Raw genomic sequence first — 24,708 nt, 5'->3', positions numbered from 1 at the left:
TTGCAATAGAGACAAATACGAAATTCACATGGAAATGGATACAGAATTTTCAGTAGATTTTTTTATTGTAGAAGGGAAAATAATATAGGTTTAAGCTCCCTGAAAGTGTCACATTTCCCTGATGTATATCTAATGTGTAGACCTCAACTCAGTACAAAATAGCATAAAATAGGTTATCTGTGGGAGGAATAAATCTCCAAAGACTTAGGGCAATTTAGAAAAATGCTCTGTTTAGATGGCTGAAAAACTTTGACTTCTGCCCTGTACAAAATATTAATAGATGAACTAAGCTAATGTGTTTTTTTTTTCTTTCCAGAAAGAGTACTGGGAGCACCCAAATTAGATCTAGAATCTCCTCGTATGGTGATGGCTTCCAAAGTCAGAGTTACGAGAGCTTCCAGGCCACAAAACCTCAGAACTGAATATCAATGGTCTTCGTAGGGATATTTCTCCTCTAAGTTCTTGGCAATTTTCAACTCTGGAATGTCAGTCCTCTTAGCCTGGTAGAGAAGTTGCACTCCCCACCCCCATGTTCTATCCATGAAGCAGGGACAGAATTCTCAGCTTCAGTACTGCAAGGAAACATCCTGTCAGACTCCTCACAGAAGAATTTTAGATATTGTTCTAAATGGCAGGATAATTATTAGATGATGCATTTAATATTCTTTAAATCCCTTTTATCTCAGGAATCATTTCTAAGAATCACTTGGCCTACTTTACAGACTAAAGAGGATGGATTCTGAGCTAGGACTGCAGCCAGCTTTCCCCAAGTCAAAGATAATTAAGTGGGAAGATTGTGTGTACACTTGAGATTGGTGGATATCCAACAATGGCCAAGAGCACACTCTGCGCCATGTGGCACACCACTCACGGAATTTCCATCTTAATTTTCAGGTCAGCTCTCTAAGATATATTTGGGGCAACATGATGACTCTGCAGTGGTTTTTCTCTGGTGGTTCTGTGTAGATTGAGGGATGGTTGAGGAGATAAACAAGGAGACAGTGTTACCACAGATACCTGAATTTGTTTTTTCTCATCAAAAGATATTCACCACACACTGGTTCTTTTTATCTCTTGCCGGTCCCCAGCAAAGGCATCAACTTACACCCTCACCTAATTCTTCTAAATCCTAATCCTAAATCAAACTTCTGAAAAATTAAAAATTTTTTAAAAAAGAATTGAACACACTATTTAATTTCATCTTTTTACCTCTTTCTGTTATTGTCTTTACATTTCCTGTTTCCCTGCATATGATGAAATGCCTCACCTCAGCCTTATCTGCCAGGGGAAATGTTGAAATGTGCTATTTCTTGGGACCTAACATGCAGATATAGATTAGTTTCATTGGTCTTATTTTTCAGATCCAAAGTGAGATCAAAAGTCTTAACTAAGATCACCCAGCAATTGAAGAGCTATGGTGGGAAGTAAAATTCATAGCTACCAAATCCCAGGAACATTGAATATGAGAAAATAGAAGACCACTACCTCATCATCCTCAGCTTCAGTAAGGCACTAAATTAAAGGGTTAGAAATAATAACAATGAGAATGTTTTAAACTAGGCTAAATGGAAAAAGTAGAATTGGATTTATTGTGTTTTCACAGAATTCAGGTGGATAAAGGAAAGGGGTGGTCCAATAATCTACCTCCAGTTTAGTCTAACCAACATGTCCACACTTTTACAAACCCACTTCTCCTCCTTTGTTAGGAGCATGAAATCAGCCTGAATGCCTTGCCCCTATTCCCTGTCCTTCATGTCTGACCAATTTTCATTGTGAATGGACTCATGTTTTATGTTTGCTCCCTCGAAAATACACACACACATAAACACACCCATCTATCCAACTATCTATCATGTCAAAACTACTCTCACTAAAGGCAAATTTTGACTCAGAGAAGGGATAGTTCATATATTTGTCGTGTTATTATAATTATATAATTGAGACTTACTGCTCTTATTTTTTTTAACATAAGACGTGTTTTATTCACAACACCCATGCCTATGAGTAAATGAAAGTGAATCTGTTTTTCCATAAGAACGTTTGAAATTCTTTCAACCTGCATTTTTGCATTGGAGACTCAGGTTCAATCCATACTTTGGAGTGAAGCCTCCTATAATCGAGTCATGAAAACTTGTTTGATCACAATCAATGATCCAACCTAAAATAAATAGAAACTTGAATTTTTCCCATTGTTCTTCAGGGAAAGACATAAAGAATGAACATGGCATAACTTATATTCCTACATGGTAAATACCCAAGAGCTACGCTGAAATCCAATGTTGGGTTGCTTCCAGTTTATGGTAAGGAACCACAAAAGGCAAGAAAGAGGGTTACCCAATGCATTTTCCACTTCCAGTCAAAGTACAAATGATCATATATCTCCACCCACATGTACTCTCACTCTCAGGAGTGAGTCAGGAGCTATAACTTTGCAGCCAACCTGTGAATAAGAACGATGCTCTTAGGACTTCAGCAACTTTTATTAGCACAGACATTTGGGCCTTATAGACCAAGGGTTGGCCTGAGGCAGAAACACACTCTATTGTTATCTCAGGATCCTTAATGCAAGAAAAGTTCACCATGGAAAATGCATTTATGACAGAGCAGGGGCAGAATGTGACATCACCCATGTGCCTAAACCTTTACCTATGCCTGGAAACACCAGACCACATGGAACAGGTTTACCTCAACATGCAAAAGCCTCAACCAAAGAGGAGCCTCAGAACCTTGAAAGTGTGGGTGGAGTCTGAGAGAATGGAAAAATCTACCTGTCACTCTCGAATTCTCAGAAGACAACTATTAATACCCTCAGGGCTTATTTGGGAAAAGAATGTATATAAGTTAATGAGTATATAGTTCGGGGATCTAAAGCAAAGCATGTGAATCAGATCTCATCCACGTGTGTGATAACAGGGGCCAGACTTATCTCCCCAGAATCCACACAATGTCAGGGCTGGGGGAGACATCAGCCCGCCAGACAGGATGCTGCCTATTAGGATAGAAATATCACTTGTCTTGAATGCAGAAGACAAGGGTTGGGACTCCCAATCTTGTTTTCCACAAGCCATCTCCCCCTTCTGTACACACTTTCCTATGGTTAGGGCAGATCAAACTAGTTAAGTTTCAAAATTCTTTCTAACATGGAACTCTTGTAGCTCGAAGTCCCCATGTCTGGCCATATGAATAAGACTCTAGTATTCTATGTTCCATGTTCCAATATTTTCCAATATTTTAAATTCAGTCCTCACTTCCCTAGACTCAGGGGAAACAGGAAGAAACCAAGTATCTCTTCCATTTCCTTTGATTTGTTTTTTATTTATTCAGTCATCTCCACTCAGCAAACATACAGTCAAATGCAAGGTACCATGATAGATATGGAAATTACTGTAGTAACTTGTAGCCAACTAATAATTCTCCATGGCCTCTCATACGTGCTATTTTCTTTGAGCCTTATCAATAAGCCTGTGAGTGTAGGCAAGTCAGACATACCTGTTCCCACCTCAGTCATGAGGATACTAGGAACTGGTGAGAGTAAATGATTGAATAGTGACTGCATATCTAAAAATCATGAGAGACAGGGCCAGTAACCACGGTTTTTAATTCTTGGACTCATTTCTGATCCAACATTCCAAACGGCCTCACTGAAATAATATTCCACATTTTTAATTGAACATTATGCTTTAGAGAATGCTCTTCAAACAAAAATATCTGTGTTTACCTTCACAAAAGCCCCACAAAGCTCTATGAGAATAGGGTCCTGCCAACATAACCATACATGAAGTAAAGACTCAAGACTGTTATGGTTAACTCAACTACTGTTAGCCACACACTTACCTGAATTCTCACAGGCTGAAAATAAGGAAGATATGAATCACTTTGTTCCTAAAATGCATCAGGAAGCCACTGTGCTATTTTCTTAAGGTATGTCTTTATTAAATTAATTTTATTTGAGAAGAGAGAGAGTGTGAGCACAAGTGGGGGGAAAGGCAGAGGGAGAGGGAGAAGCAGACTCCCCACTGAGCAGGGAGCCCAGGGGCAGATCCCAGGACCCTGAGATCAGGACCTGAGCCAAAGGCAGATGCTTAACCGACTGAACCACCCAGGTGCCCCTAACGTAGATCTTTTTTTAAATGCCTACAACAACCTGTAAAGTATGTACTACCATTTAACAGGTGAGAAAAAATTGAAGCTTAGATAAGTAATAGGCACAAGGTCACAGAGCAACTGAAATGAGTAGCTGAAATGAAACCCTTGTGGCAAAGTTTAAGCTCTCTCACAGTTCATAGGGAGAAGCTATGATTCCAAATTGATAACCTCTGTCCCAAGTCACATTAAGAAACTCAGTTGGCCTCTATCTTTCAAGAGGCAGTGATTCCGAAGAAGTAGCTAATTCAGTTACATCTGGATGGGAAGTGTGGAGAGGTGAAATTTGGGGAAAAATACATTCAGAAATAAAAAAGTCAAATAAATTGGGCAATAAGGATGCCAGGATCAGTAAACCTCTAACCACAGTCTTAGAGAAAGATCTCCAGCTGACAGTGGCTGGTATTCATTCCTAAAGATATCACATGGACTCCTAGAGTGGCAAACTCATCTTCAACAGTGATAGTCCATACACTTTTAAGAGTTTAATGCTTGTAGCTGGTCATTTCTTAGCTGTATTAGGATGATTAGGTTATGCTGTAGGAAGAAATTGACTCTAAAAATCTCACTAACACAACAACAACAAATAGTACAGTTTTATTTCTAACTATGCAAAACAACACAGTTTTCCGAAGTAGTCACATGGCCCCACTTGGCACATGGAAAAATTTGGGAAGTACATGGAAATTCAAGGAGCTCTAAATATCTCTGCCAAACTACTTTTCAAGGATAGGAAACCCCATCCCCAGCCATAATGAGAATCGACAATTTTTTTTTCTTTCCCTTTAAAAGGTGCTCTTTACCCTTCTCCATCCTATTCTGTGTCCTGGAAAGCTGAACCATGCACACAACACCAAATGCTCACCTGCTCTTTGACTTCCTCTTGTGTTTGATCCATAGAGCATGCTTTGAGTTCAAGATAATGGTTCCTTTTTATTCCTGTGGCATCACTGGGAACAGGGCTGAGTTTCCACCATTCATGAGATGGGTGGAGGGATGAGTGAAATAGGTGAAGGAATTAAGAGTATGTTTACAATGATGAGCACTGAGTAATGAGTAGCTAATTGTTGAATCACTATATTGTACACTTGTAAGTAATATAACACTGTAAGTTAATTATACTGGAATTAAAATATAAGCAAGCAAATAAATAAATAATAAAAATAAAATATTTATTATAGGAATATCACTTTAACTCTTTCTGTATTCCAGAAACCACTACTACCCCATCGCCACGGGGAGGTCAACAACCTACTCTTACAAAACTGAAAGTATGACACCATTCCTTGTGCTTTTACCACATTCTGCCTCTTTATTAAACTTTAATTGCTCAGTTTAAGTGATCCTTCTGTTTATTTTTTTCTGATTACCCATGTTTTTATAATCCTCTAGTGGCTCCCCATTACCATAGAAATGTAGCAAAATCTTTTGCCCAGACTTCAATACCCTCTATAAAAGAGTCCATTTTCGGCTCACTCTGAGTACATTGTTCTCAATTCTCTAGACCAAAGGTTGGCAAACTACAACCCATGGGCCAAATCAGGCACTTTTGTAAATATGGTTTTATTGAATATAGTCACACTGATTCATTTACATACTGTCTATGGCTGTTTTCAAAGTATATTAGCAGAGTTGAATAGTTGAGACAGAGACTATATGGCCTGCAAGCCTATATATTTACCACATGGCCCTTTGTAGGCAAAGTTTACCAACACCTTCTCTAAACCCCAATGTCAGCATAAACATTCACACATGCTGTTTCTTAGCCTAGAATGAAGAGTGTCTCTTGCACTAACACCACATTCAAAAATTAGGTTCGGGTGTAGTCTTCAATCTCACTTCTTCCATAAAGTTTCCTAATGTTCCCAACTAGATTATCCCAGCAGCTTACTCACAACTCTACTTATCACTTACAAAGTGTATTAATCAGAGTTCCCTAGAGAAACAGAACCAATATGATATGTACAAATATGTATATAAGAAGAGATTTATTTGTAGAGAACAAACTGGTAGTTACCAGAGGGGAGATGGGTGGAGGGATGGGTGAAATAGGGGAAGGAATTAAGAGTATATTTACAATGATGAGCACCGAGTAATGAGTAGCTAATTGTTGAATCACTATATTGTACACTTGTAAGTAATATAACACTGTAAGTAAATTATACTGGAATTAATATATAAACAAGCAAATAAATAAATAAATAAAATAAAACATTTATTATAGGAATATTACACAATTATGAAGGCTGAAAAGCCCCATAGTCTGCCATATGCAGGCTGGAGACCCTAGAAAGTGAGTGATATAATTCAATCCAAATTTAAAGGCCTGAGAACCAGAGTAGCCAGTAGCATAAATCCCACTCAGGGTGTAAAGACCCAAGAATAAGGAACACCAATATTCCATGGAATATTCAAGGGTAGGAGAAGTTCATAATTAAGTACCATGATGTAAAATTAACAGGACTTAAATACTACTATAAAGTCAATACACCTATGTAACATGATAGAGAAATAAAAGAGGAAAGAAAACAAAGATATGTGCTCAATATGTGTGTATATAAACACACAAACACATATTCACAACTAAATAAGAAGGAAACATTCATGACAATTACAGTCTTTATTTCCATTAACTAATATCCTGTTTATAACTGGTATTTATGACTATCTTCTACTACCCATTCTGTATTCTCTTTGCCTTTAGCAAGCACCTCAGCTGGTTGTGGTTCTTAACTAGTAGGGTGACCCAAACCTTCATTTCTGAAGGGTCTGGGCCATTAGTATTCCTACCTGGATTGGATTGCTGTAGTTTTCCATTGGCCTTAATCACATAGCATGGTGAAGCCTTAAGAAATCTCTTGCATTCCAGACATACTCTTTCTTATCCCCACTGTGGAATGAACTGTAGTCCAATTTTCCCTTGGTAGTCAGGAACAGTCACCCCAGACAAAAGTGTAACTCCCTTTTTTGCCTGTTGATTCAGTCACAAGGAGCCCTAAATGGCCAGGTGGCAGCCTTAACTTCCAGTTCACTGGAATCATTGTTATATCTCCTAGTGGAAGCAACCTGCCCTCTGGAGTTAAGACTTCTAGGCTAGCAGGGCACAAAGTCATAAGAACAAGAAGCAAACATTTGGCTAGTAGTTCACTAAGGATAATAGTGAATGGCACCCTTTCTATTTCCACTCTTCAATTCCTGAATGAGTGAATCCTGACTCTCTCAGAGAACTAGCACCATATACTGGATGCTGCTTCAAAGCACTCTAGGTTATACCTTATAATGGATTTAGCTTTTTCTATGTCTGTTTCTTATCATTGGATTTGAAAGGAACTTGAAGATAAGAATTGTATTTTAGGTATCTCTATATCTTCCTTGAAACATACATACTGTCTGCAACATTTCATGTGTTGGGTAACTGCCTTTCAAGTGAATGGATATCCACAGCAGGAAGAAGTATGAATGGCTCCTGTAATCCTAAGGCAACATGAGGAGAGGACGGGGGATTGGATGACAGTGGTCAAAAGGTACAAATTAAATTTATAAGATAATTAAGTACTAGAGATACAATATATATACCATGACGACTCTAGCTAACATTGCTATAGGATATATAGGAAAAGTGTTAAGAGGTAGATCCTAAGTTCCATCATGAGGGAACTATTTTTTTTCTTTTCATTTTATTGTATTTATATGAGGTGGTGGATCTTAACTACACCTTTTGTGGTACTTATTTCACAATATCTGTAAATCAAACCATCGTGTTGTACACCTCAAACTTACATGGTGATGTATGTCATTTTTCAACAAAATAAAAAAGATTGCATGATCATGGGCCATAAAGGAAGCCTATATTCACCCAGAAGCAAAAATAATTTACATTAATTTGCAAAACAACACCAAGACACTGAGGAGCTGTGTGAGCTGGAAACAGTTAGGTAACGATAGGTAACATTGTGGGATCTCCTAATATAAGGAAGTACACCTCACATCATTTTTATTATCAGTTTCATTAAAAATAATCACAGTTTTTTTTTCTCCCACTAACATAGTTCATTAGGGCTTTTGATGCATTTTCATATTCATTTATTCATTTAAATATCATAACAATCCCATAGTTTAAGTACAATCCTGTTTTAGTGTTCGGGAATAAATAGAAAAGCCCATGAAAATAAGCTCTCAACTATGTGCTCTCTGGTTTTCAACTACAACAACAAAAGTTCATGGAATAAAAAATGGGCAGTGGGTATAATTAGGAACCTCTTGTCCATTCTATTTTTAAGTTATTTGTGGCAATGAAAGGCATTCATCTTCTGAACAACAACAAAAACATTTTCCGGACAATTGAATACTGAAGAAAACTGCATACACCTCTTCTCTTCAATCAATTCAGCTGAAGTCAAAGGAATAAATGTTTCTGAGGGAAAACCAATACACATAATACAGAGGATGTAGGTTATTTTTTAAAAGAGTATTTATTTATTTATTTATTTATTTATTTATTTATTTATTTGAGAGGCAGAGAGAGCAAGAGAAAGACTATGAGATAGGAGAGGGGCAGAAGGAGAAGGAGAAGCAGACCTACCCCCTGAGTAGGGAACCTGACCGTGATCATGACCTGAGCCGAAGGCAGTTATTAACTGACCGAGCCACCCAGGCACTCCCGGATCTAGATTATTAGTAAAGTCATTTACCCGGTTCAGATCTGAATTCATTCCAACCTTCTTTATTTTTCCATTGCAAAACCATTTGTGAAGAATTGTTTTCCTCCTTTCCCCTTCCCAATGACTACATCCAGGTTAACATAGGAATAAATCAAATAAGAATAAATAGAAGCCAGAAAGATGCTGTGGATTGTAAAACAAGAGAAAATTTCGAGCTATTACCACAAGCTGTTTCCCATTGGTCTCTCATACCCATGACTCTCTCTGTCTTCAATTCTGCCAGTAGTAATAACTTTATATATTATCCTGTGGAGAGAAGTTGATTCAGGTAAAATCCAAGACTCAAATTCAAGAGGTCAAATTTGAAAAATCTGCCCTTAAATCTCCTATCAGTGATAATGGTACCAAAAGTCAAAGCTTTCAAATTCATAAACCAAAGTTGTGAGAAGCAGGGGAAAAAAAGAAAACAGAAAAGAACGCATTATGATCTAAAAATATTTTCCCAATCGAAAGAAGATAAAAGTCAAACCATAGGTAGGAAGAGGAGAATCAGAGAAATGTGACTAGAATTTCAGTATTTGCAGTGTTCCCGGAAGAACACTTACTTTTTATAAAGACACCCAGGGAGAGGATGAAGGGACCACACCCCCCAGAAGAAATGTCAAGTCTGTGTGTTAGAGACGATGGAGGGCCAACCCTGGAGCAGAAGGAATCATCACTCTGGTGAACTGCAAGACTTAAAAAAGGACCCCATGATTGGCACCTCACCTGAGCCATTACCGAATGCATTAATCAATGACAGCCTCAGATATGTGGCTGAAAGCTTAACCTAAACCCAATGAGAAGAAATGGTGGTTATCTTGAGAGCTCCTGTAGTCCCCACCCCATTCAGAAAATTCTACTCATCCTTCCCTTTGCCCAACTAGAGTTCCCTGGCAATTAGCTAGTTCAAAGCCCTTTCTCTTCTTGGACACACTTTATCAGAGAATCTATGAAGAAGAAATGATCTTCAGCGGCAAGATCCCAAGAACATCTGGGTTGCATCCCAAGCTGTCCATCTTGCTAACTTATTAATAACAGAGAGGGATGACTAAAAAACTGGATAAAAAGGTTATCAGCTCCTCTTGCCTCCCTAGCATCTTTCTGATGGTCTTGATTGATGCCAGATTGCCTGGCAAGGAAGAGAAGTGCTATTTTTAGTTGGCTCTGAATCTGAGGGACTTTTATTTCTGCTTGTGAACCTTTATAAATATTTAAGAGAAAGAAAAAGCATGAATGGAAGAACATGTGGCCTCACGGATATCCATCAAAGCTGTCTGTGGAAATTATAGATGTGTATGTGTGTGGAGCTGGAGAGCCGTCTGGAGGGACAGAGCTGCATGTGGATGAATAACAGAAAACTCCCAGAGCCTTGGAGATAACTTCAAAGTTAAGAGAAATTCAAGGCTAAAAAGGTGCATGCTCTGAACTCTTGATTCAGCAGCCTTCACCACCTTCAGCCTCTGTTTGCCACTCCTGGGCCAGGTGTGCTTACCTTCTTGCCCTTGAAAAAGGAGGAAGGTTGGGCGTGAGAGGAAGTCAGAGGCTTGGGTTCAAGTTCCAGTTCTGCCTGATGCATTTGGACGGATGAGCAAAGTATCTCACCTACTGGGTGTCAGTATCCCCACATGTAAGATGAGAGTAGGGCTAACATCCAAATCTAAATCTATACTTGTAAAGAAGTCCTCTTCCTTCTTATGACCTTTATCCAAATTGTTTCCTTCATTTCAGAAAAATCTGAAATGTCTTGCCTTTTGTTTTCTTGCATGGCACATTAAAAAGTCAATTCACCAGGCATTTCCTGACTGTCTGCTACACCAAAAACCCAGTCCTAGCCTGTGGGAGAAAGGGAGCTCAGGGGAGGATCATGTTCTCTGGTAGAAGAGTAGGTAAAGTTATCAGTTCCCTCAGGTACAATTTCAAAAGGCAGCAGTTCCCTTCAGGAGAGAAGAGTCTTCGTAATCCTTCTTTCAGGGAAAGAGCTCCAATGGATCTCGGTTTTAGTCAAAATTTCGCCCATTCTTTCTATCTAGCAAAACCCTTAGTTACATGCCCTGTAGGGCCAGAAAGTAGAACCACATGCATGCACACACACACACACACACACATACACACACACACATCCAATTATTCCTTTAGTAAAATTTGCTGAGCATCTACTAAGCTAAGTACTGAGACTGTAGCACCAAAGAAGCAGGAACGGTGGCCAGGAATCCTGCTCTTGTGGAATTTACAATGCAGGTGGGGATACAGGCATTAAAAAATAATTATAAACTTAATAGATATTCACAGAGTGAATGGACGCCCACAGAAGAGATTCTAACTATCCAGCACATGATGGACCCCTTTTTTGACCTCAGCAATCCCCCTAGGAGGTCACAGGCAACTCTTCAAAAGCATCATAAGTCTCTGAAACCAGCTCAGGAAATTCCTTCAGACTTGCCTTCCTCTCCCTGTGTCTTCTTCAAACCTCCTGTCATCCTAAAGACTTAGCTCTATGTCTCAGATTCCTTTTTTTCATCCATTCCAGGTTCAAGGATCCTGGCTGCAGAGTATCTCACCTGGTATTCCTTTAGGAAGTCAGTCTAAGCAGCCACCCCTCCACAATTCAGAGGAGTTTTGGCAGAACCCTATACACTATCCCTCTCCCGGGCCCAGCTCTAGTAACACCACCAGCTCTCAAGCCACTTGACTTCCCAGCCCTTAGGAATTCATGGAAAAAGACAGCATAGCAGTGAAGGACCTGCGGGTGGTGTGAGCTCAACACTTGGGGTGGGTTGGGGGTTTGGCTTTAATGTCTGACTCTTAGACTTGGTACAAAACTCTGCTCATGTGGGCAGAATGACAGTAATGTTCTGTGAGTGCAGAGCTCCGAGAAAACTAACAAAAAGAAAGAGGTGAGTTTATGAAACACCCTGGGACTCCTTAGTATAGAATAAACTGAGCCTTCCTCTTATTTAGACTATTAACGAAGTGATGGTATCTTGCTAACTGCCTTTCCTTTCCTCACTCACACCTGAAAACCTCAATAAAGCTGCTCGAGCCCACTTGGCCCACTCTGCGCTTGCGCACATCTGTGCTCTCCTCATACAACTCCCACTCGCTTCCCATCCAGCACATTCCTACCTTTCCCCCCAAATTGTGCAAATGTGCACTTGTCCCTCAGGAAGTGACATTTTTTCCCTGACCACCCCCTACCACAAAACATCTAATTTCCTAGCAACAGCTTCCCTATAGCACTTTATTTATTTTATTAGCATGAACTCATTCTTTCAACAGACGTTTATCGGGCACCTACCACACTGCAGGGCCTGACATGGGTTTTTGGCAGAACTGTGTTCTCCACTAGGCTGAACCACTTGGAAACAGAAACCGTGCCTTTTGCCTTGGGATAGTGCACACATCTCATACGCATTAGGCACTCAGTATTCGCCTGGTCAATTCATGTAAACTATGAATTATTTTTTAAGGGAGCTGATGGACATGAAGTTGCAGAGAAGAGATCTGAATTGATGTCTAGGGAATTAGACTCTGTGAACAAAATGGAACTAAATTTGATTAAATGGATCTCTTGCAACATCGTAATTCCATTCCAGAGTGGAAGTCTCCACTTTAGGACAGCTAAGCTCTAGTCTCTAAGCTTCCCTAAGGGATCCCAGGAAGGGATATGATCTATTCCACAGGCCGTGTCCTCTTTCCCCTTTTGGCTTCTGATTCTTAGCATTGCAGAAATATTACTCCCAGAAATAAACTGACCTTTTAAAAAGTAACCAAAATCATGCATTCCAGCTGAGGACAATGAACTTGATGTTTAAAAAATAAGTTTCTGTGCCAACATAATGAACTTGTTGGCTACTACTACATTCTCTCAGTTTTTAGATAAACATAAATGTGATTCCCAAACATTTGTTTTAATAGAAGTGTTTTTTTTTTTTCTTCCTACCTTTGGCAAGTGTTACTGGAAATCCAGTGGGGTGGCTAAACACTGCCTTGTATCAAGTCAAGATCGTGAAATTCTTTTTTCAGCACCATGCCTATCCTCCAATGACTTGTGTCATTCAAGATAGATTTAGATGTGAGTTCACGTGATAAAAATTTAATTCCATGATGATAAATGTAGAAGTGAAAACATAAGGCCCTTCCTTTGAGTCAGATCGATTCATTCATCAGTGATAATGACAGTGATGGATATTGGCACAGCATCTGACACTTTACCCAACTGTATTTATTGGTTTATTTTTTATAAATAGGATCCTCCTAACAAATTGGGGAAATGCTTTATTGTTACTATCATTGTCTATATTTTATGGATCCAGAAATTAAAATTTGGAAACATTACGTGATTTGCCAAAGGATAAATGCAATGCAAGGTTTGGAAATGTTCATAGTATGGCAGAAAGTGTAGTGGCTGCAACCCAACAAAAGTTGGTTTGATTCTTGATTCCTCTACTTACTGACTTTGTGATCTTTAACCATAACAGCGATTACGACAAATATTTATTTAGTGCTCACCATATGCCAGTCAATGTTCTAAGCACTTAGCTTGTGTTGTATTATTTAATCTTCATGAGAATTTATAAAGTACATTCCATCATTATCCCCACCAAGGGCTGAGGAAACCGACACAAAGGGATAAGACACTTGCCCGGAATTTTCTAACTGCTGAGTGGGAAAAAAAAAATAGGATTTGAACCCAAGGAATCTGATACCAGAGTCTAGCCTCCCAACAACTAAGAAATACTATTTCCCTGTGAAGTTAGTTTATCTTTCTTACTGTCAATTTTCTTCACCTACTAAAGAGAGACTATGATGCCTACTTTGCAGGATTGCTATGAAAATTAGAAATAATGCCCATCAGGTACCTAATAAAATTCCTGGTATATAGGGGACTCCAACTAAATTTTCAGATTTTACTAACCCACATGATATTTTCTATGATACATTATGCTAGGATTTCTTATCCTGAACCTATATATGGGACCAGAAATGAGTTACAGAGAAAGAGCACCCAAAAGAGAGAGAAAGAGATAGAGAGCATGTGTGTGTGTGTAGAGAATGCATGCATTTTTCTGGAGAAACTGTCTATAATTTTCATTAGCCTCACAAAAATGTCCATGCCCCAGTAAAACAGTATCACTTTGGATAATCTTGAAAGAAGACATACAGCCTCTGCCTCTATTTTTCCATATGGAAAATAATTTAAATATTTTCTCCAGCTAACATCGTCAGCAGAAATGCATCTGCCAATTTGACTTACTGTTATTCAAGTTTTAAGTACAGGTTATAAAAAGAATCCATTTATTTAGATGAAGTCTAATAGAGATTGGGAATCTCTGCCTTCTGTATTTTTCTCTGGCTCTAGCTGGGGTTGAAGAAAAGTCTTCATAAGTACGTGTGAGCGTGTGTGTTTACATGGGCCCTCAGGGTAAGTGATTTCTGCGAGCCTGAGAGCCTGGCCTCAATTGGCTGCCCTTCTCTTATCGGAAAGCAACGTGCATGTTTATCCTGCTCCCTAATTAATCTCATCCCCAGCCAACAACAGACTACCACAAGCAGCTCTATGCCTCACAACATTTGGCAACCACGTGGAATGTTGGTGAATGTTCGTGGCACTTGACCTCATTTGTCACCGTGCCCCATCAGACTCTGCCGAGCTGAGGACGACAAGTTGGTGTCAGTGGGCACGTTGGCCCCATAGCCAAAGAGCCTCGTGGGGGTGGACAATGCCAGGGAGTTCGAAACCTCACTTGTCAAAGACAAGTACGGGCATCTAATGCTGATTGCTACGACATTCACAACAAGTTCAAACCAGCCCAATCTTATTTTTAGAGAAGAAGTTGGTGGTGAGACCCTGCGTTGGGTCTTATTTAATAAGTTCCCCTAGTCTGAGAATGCAAAAGGAAACAAATGCTCTAAACAGTGTGAAACTGTGATCGCCCCTCCTGTTTGACACTGGCTTTCTCACCTTTTCTTGTCTTTTATTTCTGCTTCTCTGTCACCACCTTTGCCACTTCCTTCAGCTGGTTCTTTGAGCAGCACAGCTGGGTTTAATGAATTCAGTGAATAGAACTAAGCATTCCTGGACAAAATCAAATTATGACATCTCCTTGAGTACATACTCAATGGTCTTTGAAAGAGTCTAGGGAAATAATTGTAAGCTCATCTCCAAACCCTCTTGCTCCTGGATACTTGGTTAAATAGCTGTGCCATGTTCAATGTTCGAGGTATTTTAACATTAAATTAAAATTGTTTGAATTCATGTGGCTCCATTTACCAGAGTCTCTGACGTTATTATAATCATCTGTAAGGTATGCAAAGGAGAACAAAAAGTGATAATATTTTTAAATGGAATAAGATTTTGTTGGTTTTAGACCACTCTCCCTATTTTCTTACCTATGAAGTAACATATCAGTTATATTTTTTTAAGATTTTATTTATGGAAAACCATGAGAGAGACACAGAGAGAGAGAGAGAGAGGCAGAGACACAGGCAGAGGGAGAAGCAGGACCCATGCAGGGAGCCTGACGTGGGACTCAATCCCAGGTCTCCAGGATCACGCCCTGGGCTGAAGGCAGGTGCTGAACCGCTGAGCCACCCAGGCTGCCCAACATACCAGTTTTAAACATGTAATGCTCCAAATTTTTAATAATAGTTTCAAGCCTAATATTAATCAGAGGAGACAGTTATAGGCAACATTTGATTTATACTGAATCTCTAGGTGACATATAGTAGAGGTGTGAATAAACTTCAAATTGATGACCTCCGCCCTTATCTTTAAAAAAAATCAACCAAACAAAAAAACCTCTCTTTTAATTTGCTTCCCACCCAAGCTACCATTTTACCTGCCACCTTGCTTTCATGGTCACATTTCTTATTCTCCTCCCCTACATTCCCCGAGCCCTTGTAACCTGGGATCTTCTCTCATCACCTGTAGAAAGTGACCTAACATGGGCACCTGAGTGGCTCAGTTAGTTAAGCCTCCAACTTTTGATCTCAGGTCAGGTCTTGATCTCAGGGTGGTGAGTTCAAACCCCAAGCTGGACTCTGCGTTGGGTGAGGAGCCTACTAAAAATTATTTTTAAAAAAGTTACCTAACAATCCTCAAATACTGTTCTCCATCTCAGATCTCCCAATCCTCAAATATTGTTCTCCATCTCAGATGTCCCTTCCTGTTTATCTTTTATGAACGCTCCACAAAGGTGCCTCCTCCCACCATATAGCTCCCCCTAACTTGTCACCTATCCTGCCACTAGTTTCCCTGCCACATATTTTGATGTTTCCATCGGGCCATTCTGCAGAAAGCTTTACTCTCAGGTGTACTTATTGTCAATGTTGTTTCAGTTTATTCGTTTACCTAATAGTATTTATCAAATGTCCAATACTGGTAAGGCGACTTCTAACAATATGGCACACTGAAAATCTGAAAACCTCTCAGCTACAGAATCCCTAGAAACACTAGACAAATACGTAAAAATCATTTAAATAAGGGGGAAATATGGAGGAGACATAAAAATAGGAGGAAAATCAAAATTATATGCAGGTTATTAAATAATCCCGAGGCTACCTTCTCAAGCAAAATCCAAATTCACATTTTTGACCACCTACTGCACAGCCTCCTGTGACTGTGTTACAAAAACCTCAAACTCGGTATAGGCTAAAGAAAGAAAAACAAAACATCTTCCAAACTGTTTTATCATTTGTTCTCAGCCTAAGTGAATGGAAACACAGATCTTTCAGTCATTTCCATAGGTTCTGTATCATCCTCTTCCCAACTCCTCCTGTAACCTAATATCCAGCATACCCAAAAAGAGTCCTGACCTCTATGTGTCTTTAGAATTAACTCCTGTTAATTCATTCTGTTTGATAAGTTCATGTGGTGGGGCTTCTCTCTCAGTTATCTCATGCATTCTCCAAATACTCTGCTAAGACTTCATTCTTTCCGTGTAAAGCAGAGACACTGACACTAGCTGATCCTTACCAAGCTCTGCTTGAGGATCTTCTGTGCCACAGCAGTGTGACCTCAATGATGCTTCCATATCATTCTGAGCATCACACTTGCCTCAAAATCTCTACTGGGAACACTGAGCGTACTAACCTATGGCCCTTAGCCTGGATATTGATGCCAGCAAAATTAGCAGCTTGAGAAGCTGCTGCCTACACTAACCTTTTCCTCTGTGTATCCTACATATAAGGAGACACCTTGAATCAAAACTTAAATTTTACCAACTATTGGAATTCAAGTATGTCTGAGCATAAATCTGGAAAACTGGTGTATCGGGTATGATTGTGCCCACTCAAAGTTCATGTGCACAAGAGGGTGATGAGCACCTTGGGAGAGTGCATATCTCAGGAAAGAAAGGTTAGGCAGATAATACAGGTCATGAGCCAAAGCCTTGGTCATTGAAAAAAAGGAACAACTTTGAGTTTAATATAATATTAACTTCTCGTATACCCTTCGAAGCCTAGCACATCATGAAATCCTGTGTAAGCTCCATAGAAATGATGTGTCAGTTACAGAGATGAAATGGAGTGAAAGTCTTTTCGTATTGTGATAAATACCAGACTAAGTTTCTGGTTGCCATCTTGTGCACTCAAAAGTGAAAAGATATCTCAGGCCTGGGGTCAGTGGGAGGGTTGACTGGAAAAGACGACATTTGCTTTCTCAACAACACAGGGCCATAGAGTCCAAGAGATTGAAACTCTGGCTTTAAGCTCAGCATAGAACAAGGAAGGAAGCAAAGGTCAGGGTGGCATGAGATGAAGAAAGATCCAGGCAGAAGCAATAGACACAAAAGTAGAGTTTCAAGATATTGACTTGATAGTACAAGTCTTTAGTTCCTATTTCCCCACTTTTTGCTTATCAGGCCTACATCTAAGACTCACCAACATCATATTCCCATTGCACCCTCTATCGGGACTCCCCACCCCACAAAGTAGGTTATCAGCAGAAAGCTACAGCATCTAGTGCCGGAGTACCAGGTTAATCTGTATAAGCTAATATTATCCACACATACACATCAATAACCCCTTCTTGTGTATCCTAGTCAGGCAACTGAGGATTGCTTAATTATGATTGCCTCCCCAGATCTGTCCTATGTTTCTTCCTCTTCCTTGTTCCTTTACCTTTATTTTGGTACCGTGATCAAACATTTTTTTCAGAGTCTCTCTCCCTCCTCTCTTTTTAACAGTGTACACATCCTCATAACTCCTGATATGCCTTCTGGAAAGTCAGTATCACAGGTATGCCATGAAAACTACTATGATATCTTTATCTAAATAATAATTGAGTGAAATGACTAGTCTAAAGATCAGCAATGAGCTGGAGACAGAACAGCGATGATTCTCAATATGTAATCTCCTCCTTAAGCAAAAGGAAATTGATCTCATATTGAATTATATCCACTTGATACTGACGGAATAGCTCACCACGTATTTAACATAGTGGAAATGCTGGATGAATAACAGAGAGAGTCGAATTGTGGCTTCTGGTCATCACTCCAGAGAATGAGTGGACCCAGTGTTTCTAAGCACCCTGGACAGTTCCTTTGCTCTCATCAGTCCTACCACTTGCATCTTTCCGTTTGGATAAATGGGTCATATTATCACTACATAGGTTTAAAAATCGTATGTCAGAAAGTATCTCAGCTGTCATCTTGTACAACTTCCTTTTGAGAAGTGAAGAAGCTTAGTCCAAGATCACTACTATCTTATTTGGAATAAAAACGAGCAAACAAACAAACAGACAAACAACTCAAGCCTCCTAAGTCGCATTTTAAAAGCCTTCTCTACCATCTATTCAGGTTTGTTAAGTTCCTCTTAATCATTATTTTACAAGTGAGAGAATCCAAGAAAGTTGGGAAATTCTAAACATATTTGCCAAAATTAATGACACTGATCATCATAACTGAGAGTATAATATGGAAGAAACTGTGTCATTTTTCCTACTTAGCTGAAGTTAAAACCCTGCCTTATTTATTTATTTATTTATTTATTTATTTATTTATTTATTTATTTATTTATATTTTTGTTTATTTTCTCCCATGCCTCTCTATATGGTTAGGATATGAAGATGTAACAAAAACCAGAGTCTCCAGGATGCCTGCGTGGCTCAGCAGTTGAGCTTCTACCTTCGGCCCAGGGGGTGATCCTGGAGTTCCAGGATCCAGTCCCACATCAGGCTCCCTGCATGGAGCCTGCTTCTCTCTCTGCCTAGGTCTCTGTCCTTCTCTCCTTGTGTGTCTCTCATGAATAAATAAATACAATATTAAAAAAAAAAAAAACAGAGTCTCCAAGGAGCATGCCCCTCATGCTCCTTGGAGCAGGAAATGAGAGATTACATTCCCTCTAAGACATGGCCTTATATGTAAATAAAATAAAGTTGGTTCAAAATGCTCTTAACCTAATAACAAATCTTTGAATGCTAATTGTGCCTTGATTTCCAGCACATGTTTGTACCAATAACCTCATTTTAAAGTCACAAAGGCTTTTTGCTGTTATTGTTTTTGTTGAAAGCCAATGCTGGAGGTAATGTGCCCACAGGAACCTCTAAAAATCCATTTTTGTGTAGGGTTACTTAAACTCATCCATACTTTCCTTTCTGCATTACAGTTTTATTGGCAAATTTCCTTTCCAATCAGTTTCTATTAATGAATGTTAACACATCACATTTTAGGCTCTGCTAAGATGAAATATTGTCAAAATAAATAAGCCTTTCCAACAGCCATGTTCATTTCCTGTTTTCCCTATTTTCCTACTGTGATAGAATTTTTTTTCCTTTTCTTTAATGTCCTTGATTTTGACACTTGCTTTTGTCTCCTGTACTGCTAATATAGCATATTTGCCAATGTAACTACTGTATTTAATTCTTCATTCTTATAATCTTACATATTCCTGTCCTAGCCTCATCTTTCATCCTTTCTGATCAACTAAAGTGAAAGCCACCCAACCTCCTCTACCCCCATTCCCAGACTGACCTTTCTTGTCATCTGCAGGACCTGAAGTGTTGCAAGAGTTCTTTCTGCTGCTAGAAAGAAGATTAGCAATAGTTGAGTTGCCACAGTCATACATTTCATTTGTAGCCTTCCTCACCCCCCACCTAGAATCCAGACATCTAGCATTTCTTCCTTGAATATGATGTGGCCATACTGTCATCAACAACACACATTTTTTGAGCACTTACTCTTATACAGGGACACAAAAGCTATGAGACATGGTATAAACCACCTAAAAGCTACAGTGAATGAAAAGGTAATTCAGTGCAAGGTCATAGAGACTCAGAGATAATTCAGATGATGAGAAATCCGTTATGTATAAAAGGCTCAGAGAAATAGTTCCTTATTGGGTCAGGCTTGAACTGGCCCTGAAAGAAGGAGAGGAGATACTCAAATGGAAAGGAAGAGAGAAAATATTCCATGGGTGATTTCTTGATTTTAAAAGTTGGCTTTATGTATTCATAGAAAGTTCTTTGGTTGTTTTAAAGAATAAGGTTCTTCTTTGTTGTTTTTTTTTTTAAGTTTTTGGTTCAATTCCAGTTAATTAACATACAACATAATATTAGTTTCAGGTGTACAATATAGTAAATCAACATTTCCATGCACCACCCAGTGCTCATCACAAGTGCATTCCTTAAGTCCCATCACCTATTTTTTAAAAATATGGAACACTTCATGAATTTGTGTGTCATCCTTTTTTTTTAATAAATTAATTTTTATTGGTGTTCAATTTACCAACATACAGAAAAACACCCAGTGCTCATCCCGTCAAGTGTCCCCCTCAGTGCCCGTCACCCATTCCCCCCCACCCCCCGCCCTCCTCCCCTTCCACCACCCCTAGTTCGTTTCCCAGAGTTAGGAGTCTTTATGTTCTGTCTCCCTTCCTGATATTTCCCTTGTGTGTCATCCTTGCTCAGGGCCCATGTTCATCTTCTCTGTATCATTCCCATTTCAGTGTATTTGCTGCCAAAGTAGGCACATCCATAGATAGTTCTATTCAAAAAGACTCTTCAAAAGTCTGTTTGAAGGACAAAAAAATCACATATTTGTATACATTAAGGCCAAAATTTTTAAACCTCTTTATATTAATGTTCTGAACATTAAGAAACACAAGCAGAGTAATTATTCCTGATGTATCTTTGTATACTTTAATCAGTTTCTTAGCTGTAGCAGACTTGAAAGCTGTCACAAATATTTTGCTGTAGAATTTATTTTTATTAAGACAGTCTTATTATTTTTAATTTTATCCTAAAGTTTCTTTTAATTTTCTTAAAAGTTAAATTTTTGTTTAATAAATTTGAAATTATTGGCTTTGCCAATGGACTCATCTTTTAGACCATGCTATATTTTACTGAAAAATCTCCAGGTGGTCAGGTGACATCAGACCAAATTCTACTAAATACAGAATATTCCTAATTCTAATTCTTTGTAAGGAAGTATACAAATATTCAGCTCAAATGTCTTCAACGTTTCTGTTTTTGGGTTTCCACCCAAATTATTTTCATTTCACATAGGATCAAACTCTTCAAATAAAATGCTTCTATCTGTCACATTTAAAAATATGGCCAGAAGGGAGGGGGCTGGACAAAATGAGTGAAGGGGAGTGGGAGATACAACCTCCAGGCATGGAATGAGTAAGCCATGGAAATAAAAGGCATTCATAGAAAATACAGTCAATGATATTGTGATAATGTTGGATGGTGACAAAAGGTAGCTACACTTGTGGTGAGCATAGAGTAATGCATGGAGAAGCCGAATCACCATGTTGTACACCTTAAACTAAGATAACATTGTGTGTCAACTATACTCAAAAACTTCTTAAATCCTTAATAAGTAAAATAAATGTTTCATAAAATGCAAATATTGCAAAATCATAAGGCTTCTCAACTTCATTTCCATTCTGGAAGAAAATATAAATGCATCTAATTAAAAATAAAGTTTCCATTAAAAGACTATTTCCCAAAGCTGATGTATGTCAGGGTTTTATGGAATTTCAAGATTAAGGCTTATATATTCTGAATTCTCAACGTCACATTATACGAAATGTGCCCCACGCTGGCACTCAAGATCATTTTTTTTCTGCATTTTTATTAATTTTCAGGATCATCTCACTTGGACATTTTATTTTTAGTAATTGCAATTTTCTAAAATCTTCAAAAACTAAAGGTTTTCAGTGTGCCAATTATTGAATTTTTTTTTTTTTGACAGTGGCTGACCTGTGAGCACACAGTCTCCAGCCTGTCCTTAAAGGATAAAAAGTTGGCCACCCTGGCACAGGAGCTTCTGGGCCCCAGCCATCATGAACAGTAACTGCATCCTGCATTGCAGCCAACAAACGGAACATCCCAAAAAACTTTAATAAAAGATGTCCAAATGATTTGAAGTAAAATGGAATTAAAATCAGGTAACTCATTTACAAAAAAAAAAAAGTTTTTCAAAAACTTTATAGGACCTGTAGGATGATTTACATAAAGTTTTAACATTTGTAACATTTGCTCGACAGGTAGCAAAACATTTACCTCCTTTTATTTCCTTTATATTCAATGTCAGCTTCCTAACCAAAAATTAAGTTTAATTATTTTAACTATAACAATAAAAAGTAGTTGTAAATGTTATCAGTGATAGCTTCTATTTTTGACTATGTAATACTGTGGCTTGTTTGGATGGACACAGTTTGAGTAATATGTTTACCGCTAACTCCATACACACTTCTGTTTCACAGATTTCTTCACTTTATAACAACACTGATCATTTTGAGGATATGCCCCACCAAACTTTGTATTTATCTCATCATCACAAAGTATGTAAACTCTTTCAATGTTGAAATTTTTTTTATTTTTATTTTATTTTTTTTTTTGAAAAAAATTTTTAAAAGATTTTATTTATCCATTCATGAGAGACACAGAGAGAGAGAGAGAGGCAGAGACACGGACAGAGGGAGGAGCAGGCTCCATGCAGGGAGCCCGACGTGGGACTCGATCCCAGGTCTCCAGGATCACGCCCTGGGCTGAAGGCAGCACTAAACCTCTGGGCCACCCAGGGATCCCTCGATGTTGAAAATTTTAACTAAATTACAGTAATATTCAAAATAATGTCAGAAATTTCACCTTTGGAAGAATGAACTTCCAGAAGCTTTACTTGATCCTATGACTGGGAGAAAACCTGTTTTGGGGATACTATCTTTATGGGCTTTCAATTTGAAACATATGACTCAGCCTTTTTCCACCAGGATTCTTTGAGAGAATTAAACTCCTCTGGCTCCAAGGCATCTATTGTATGTAATGGCATGCACATCTGGAATGATACTGGTTATCTACCATCTTGGGAAAAACTGAGAAAATAGTCTCTCAAGTCACTTTTCTGTGTTTTGTGGTTCAGCCCAGAAACTCAGTTGATCACACTAATATAAAACTGTCATCATTTAACGGCTACTGAATATTTTCTTCCATAAAAGGAGCTAACACAGTTAATAGTTATTACTTCAGTTTTTGTATTATATACACAAGAAAACTTGGTATAAAAAAATCATAGAAATTATCTTAGAATATTCACTTTTTTAAATGTGCATAAAAAGTCAAGCTTCCCATTATTATATGTAAACACACCCTCTAGAACTATAGATATTAAATTATTGCACTCGGGCATGGTCTTCCTAAATTAGTAATTCTCTAGTGGTTGCTGATGCTTCTTCAGCAGATTTGTGTTTTCATGTTGCCATGTGGTCAGTGACCGCCGCAGCCTCTGGGGGGACTGGTGAATGTGGACAGACCTTGTGTTCAAGTTACCCATTCATCATCAACTCCCATGAGAATAGAATGAAGATGTAGTCTTTGAATTTGCATTTAACAGGCTTTGAATTTGAATCCAACAGGCTCTTTTCTTCCCTTTGAACTTATTTCTGTCAAAAAGGCTTATTGCAAAAGAAAAAAAAAATGTATCACCAAACATTGAACTGTTGGCTGTAGATTTATATCACATATATGATGACAAAATCACCATAGCGAAAGCCTTCACACTACTCACTACGTGATCTACACAGGACTGCCCAGTTTCCAGTTCACACACACATTTCATGTAGACTTCACAAAATTTCCCATGTGTCTCATTCATTGGTCCTGCCAACCAGGGGCCTGGCAGCTTTATGCATCTCTCAGGTTGTAGCAGGAGTCACGGGAAGGCCATGTCACAACTGGCTGGCAAATCAAGTGGCCACCAGGGCAGCAACTTCAAATGCCTCCACTGGCACCACTCAAGACCAGAAAAAATTAACCACCCCATATGGCTTGTATCTGAGCAGATTTCATCACTGATCACTTGACGTTCCTCCCTTGAGAAGGAGGCATCTATTAGTTGGTCTTAAAGCAGCGATTTAACCACACAGTCAACTGAGAGCTGCTGTGCTCACTATAATGAGGCTCATACAATTCTAGAAGACATCAGATGGGAAGTGTTAGCTACAAAGTAGAAGTCCACCAAGACTAACCTAAATAAGTGTTATTATTATTTTAATGCAACAATTAATATTAATACTTCAGCAGCCAGTGAACAACCCAGAGCAAATGCTAAATTGGACAGAATGCTGAACGATAGACAAAATACGAAGATGGTTGCCAGCAAATTGAGACATAAGATTACTTGTACTTTAAGTAAACAAACAAAATCATCTAAGCAGAATTTTTTTCTTAAAAATATTTTAATTTCCAGGGGCGCCTGGGTAGCTCAGTCAGTTAAGCATCCGACTCTTAATGTCAGCTCAGGTCATGATCTTGGGGTCGTGAGATCAAGCTCAACATAAGGCTCCATGCTGGGCATGGTGCCTGCTTAAGATTCTCTCTGTCTCCCTCTGCCCCTCCCCACCCCCTGCTCCTGCTCTC

At 38.8% G+C, this 24,708-nt stretch overlaps 1 pseudogene; it reads right to left on the bottom strand.

Moving 5' to 3' along the window:
* Positions 1-20,730: 20,730 nt before the first annotated feature.
* LOC121501056 lies at positions 20,731-20,809 on the bottom strand (annotated as a pseudogene).
* Positions 20,810-24,708: the final 3,899 nt, after the last annotated feature.

Source organism: Vulpes lagopus, chromosome 10 (assembly GCF_018345385.1).
Source record: "Vulpes lagopus strain Blue_001 chromosome 10, ASM1834538v1, whole genome shotgun sequence".
NCBI classification, from domain to species: domain Eukaryota; kingdom Metazoa; phylum Chordata; class Mammalia; order Carnivora; family Canidae; genus Vulpes; species Vulpes lagopus.
This window is presented reverse-complemented; position numbering and strand designations above follow the sequence as displayed.